General features: G+C 54.8%; 1 pseudogene; it reads right to left on the bottom strand.

Annotated features, from left to right (window-relative positions):
* Nucleotides 1-1943: 1943 nt before the first annotated feature.
* On the bottom strand, nt 1944-2062 carry LOC111732316 (annotated as a pseudogene).
* Between the last annotated feature and the right edge of the window lie 1773 nt (nt 2063-3835).

The following is a 3835-nucleotide window of genomic DNA, read 5'->3' as shown; positions in this document are numbered from 1 at the left end:
TCCTCGGCAGGGCGACAGGAGGGCGTGGCCACTTCCCGCACGACGGGGTGGGAGTGGTGAGGGCGTCTGAGGGGTTCCACGGGGGGAAGGACGCCCGGGTGGCCTGTCGCTCACCGCACAGGTGCTCACCGGACAACATTTAATTAAGCGGCACATTCTGTTTTACGTGCTGCGTGCATTCTACGTGTCATTCTTCACAGGAGAATGTCTAAAAATGGTGACGTCTAAAATTTGTCCTAACTGTAAATAGTTGCAAAAATGTGATTTTCATTGTCTTTCAGATGTTAAAATGATTACATCGTGATTTAATATTTTTTCAACAGAATCTAAATATATAGCAATCACCCAGTGTTTGAAGCATTTGGTAGATTGTTTTCCAGTCGGAGTTGAAACCGAAGCACTGGTTTCGTCTGCTCCCATAGCTCGGTTCCGGTATCCATGACGTGGTAGCCTGATAGATATATTTCATGCCTCCAAGGCTTTTAATAGAGCCACTGTGATTCCCTATCCTAATGTGAATATACATTTCTATAAATAAACGGGTATTTTTAATATCCAGGTGCTATTTAGGGCTTTCAGCACTAAATTTGTCCTAGGTTGAGTGATTATCACATATTATGAGCAACACCAGATTAAAAGCTCATGAGCGTATTATACATTCTGACAAATAATTAGTAAACATAAAGTTATTCTTTCAAAAAAATGCATCTCATCCTATGACGGATGGGCCTTCTCCCCACGTCAAAATCGTGCCCCCTTCGGTGACAGATCGCTGCAATGAGAAGGCATCAGCATCGATTTTGTTCCTAATTTTAATTCGTACTTTTTAATCTGGAGAACCGAGCACGTACGTGTCAACGTGCACAGATGAGAAGGTGTGCGTCGTTCCATTGGAACTGCGTGTCGGGAGGCGTGTCAGGGAGCAACTACGTGAGGCATCCCGTGCCCCCGAGGCTGGGACCCCTCCTCACACCCATCGGGGCGGCTGGGACCCCTCCTCACACCCATCGGGGCGGCTGGCACCCAAAAGCAGGTGTCGGTGGGGACCTGGAGGGTCTCGTTGCCTCGGTCACCAGGTCCGTGGGGGAGGAAGCCTCCAGGAGGCCAGCGCAGCCACCGTGGGACTGTGGCTGCGTGAGGGACCCACGGGGTGACAAGACACCATCATAGCCATCTGCGGCCACCGAAGTTCAGGAGTTTTCACACACTTCTTAGACCACAGCGGAGGGACAGATCGGACCCGAACCACACAGGACTCTGTAATCAGACGCTGTGACTTCAAAATTAAAATGGATGTGCGATGAAATCATTAAAAATAAATTGCTACTAGAATGATTTTAAAATTTAATAATTTATGTGACAGTCTGAGTTTAGTTGAAGGGGAAAAAATTAAAATCTGCCCGAATTTGCAAAATTACTTGCTCCCCGGTCCCCGAAAGTTCTCTCTTGTTTCTCCAAAGTCGACGATATTTTGAATCGTCTTTTTGTTTAAAGACCACTCACTGTTTTAGAACGGGGGTCCGAAAACTTCGGCCTCCAGGCCAGATCCAGGCCGCCTGCGGTCGGTTCTGTATGGCCCACCAGCTGAAGATGTGGCTTTCATGGGCTGTGCCAACAGCAAGCGTGTGGCCGCGAAGCCGGGGCGTCACCGGCTCTACAGAGACGGTGCGGGTCTCTGTGCAGACAGCCCTTTCCCGGGTTTTGTGGTGAATTCTGTGTTTTCGGCCGGAAGCGTTTTAGCTTCTCTGTTCTCCTGAACGCTCGCCATAGCATCGTCAGCGGGCTCGTCTTGTCCTCAGTCCTCCGGAGATCTCATTTGGGGGCGGGGTATCTTTCGGCCACCTTCTTTTCTTCTTTATTTTTTTAGGCGAGGCGACCCTTGGTTGACCTCACAGATGGCAAGGACCTGGTCAGCTTACGGTCCCTTATTTTTTTATTTTTTACTCTTACAGCACCCGGTCTTCCTAGGTGGTCTCCCACCCGAGTACTCACCGGGCCCGACCGTGCCTGGCTTCTGAGATCAGACGGGATCGGGCGTGTTCAGGGTGGCGTGGCCACTGACTCGGCCACTTTCGAATTCTCATCTCATCCGATCTAATGGCCCTTCGGTTGCTTCTGCTGGGTCCCTCTCGGTGTGAGACTCTTACTTTTACATTCGTGTTCATCGTAAGTCCTCGTCATGAGGGTCCGTGTCGCTGACCGGTTTCAGGCAAGCGTCCGCCGTCATCCCTGGCCGCCTGTCCCCGGGTCCTGGGTCGGTCCCGGAACCACGAGGCGTAGGGCCTCGGGCACCTCTGTGCAGCTCTGTCCTGCCTCTCTGGGGAAACTCACGCGGTTCTGGCTTCCGTTTTTGCCAATTCTTTCTTTTTTTCTAAAAAAAAATGATGTTTTTTTTTTTTTTTTTCATTTCTTAGGGTTTCACGATTTTTACTGTTGAGAAATTCTCGGTATTTTTTTTAGCAGTTTTCCGGATCTGTGCTACATCTCTGATATCCACCTCCTCATTCGATCAAACATCCCAAACAAACTGGGTTTATATTCAGCACCTACTGCCTGGCGCGTCCCGCGTTCCGGCTGGCGCTCTGCTTGCCGTCTGTGGTTCCCGGGGACACCGAGGTGGTGTGTGCCCTGGGTCTCGTCACTCGTGACTGTGAGCCGCTGTTCAGTAGGCTTCTCTGTGAGGACACGCTCCCTTGGGGACACTTGCATCCGCTTCAGCCAGGTGACCTAGATCTGGAGCATGGCACTCGAGAAGCCCTTCAAACTCATTTCTTGCCTTGTGGTTTTACAGACGGAAGGAACATAAAACCCAGCGAAGAGGGACCCCCAAGGCCGTGCTGGCCCCGCCCCCCACCAGTCACCGGGACGGCGGGAGACAAAGAAGTGGACGGAGGAGGGGACCCACCCGTGGGAGGTCTCCGGCCTGCGACACCGCTACTGAGCACCTACTGTGTGCCAGGCCCTCTCCCGGAGCTGCAGGCACGACAGAGGGAGGACACAGAGACGCGACACGGGGGCAGGCGCGAGCGCCTCGGCGAGTCTGTTTCTGCCGACCCAGCTGTGTTTGTCACCTGGTCCCATCTGCCGCTGCCCCCTCTGGCTGCCACGTGAGGCACGGGATCTCATCCGGGGGGGCCGGACACTTTCACTCACCTGTCTTTGCTCCCGACACAGTGTCTGGCACGAGCCAGGGTCGAAGGCCTGGGTGAGGAACGGAGTTGGGAACTGGGCATTAGTCTGGGAGCGTCCTGGGGCTGAAGCGTCCTGTCGTGCTGCCCAGCCCACGGCTCCCAGCTGCGGTGTCCTGTGAGCGTGGGTCCTGAGTCGAAGTGGCCTGGAGCCCTGGTGCCCCTCACGGGGCTGCACCCTACACTCTGAGTACCACTCCTGGGCCCGGCGTCTGACGCGCTGTGGCACCTGCCTGAGGACAAGCAGGTGGCGGCCTCGGAAGGATGGGGCCATGCCTGGAGGGGTGGGCCAGGGGTTGGGGACGAGGTGGGTGGTAGGGGAAGGCCTGGTGTTGACCCCGAGCCTGCTGAGCTGTGGGGCCCCGGCAGAGGGCACCCCGCCCCCTGGCCCTGCCCCCCCAGCCCTTCCCCCTCCGCCCTAGAGGGCAGGCTCCTGCTTCCCTGAAGGCTCAGGGGACACACACCGTGACACATGGAAGAAGGTGTTGGCTAGGCTCCAGTGGGGGTCACTTCCTCCCAATGATGGTCACCTAAACTGACAACATCACCACCTGGCACTGTCGCCTGACCCTGGGCTCTGTCTCAACTAGCTGGGCTCACACCCCTCACCTGTGTATGTGTCCTGGATCCACCGACAAGCAGGCAGG

Source organism: Pteropus vampyrus, unplaced genomic scaffold (genome assembly GCF_000151845.1).
Source record: "Pteropus vampyrus isolate Shadow unplaced genomic scaffold, Pvam_2.0 Scaffold442, whole genome shotgun sequence".
Lineage (NCBI taxonomy): Eukaryota > Metazoa > Chordata > Mammalia > Chiroptera > Pteropodidae > Pteropus > Pteropus vampyrus.
This window is presented reverse-complemented; position numbering and strand designations above follow the sequence as displayed.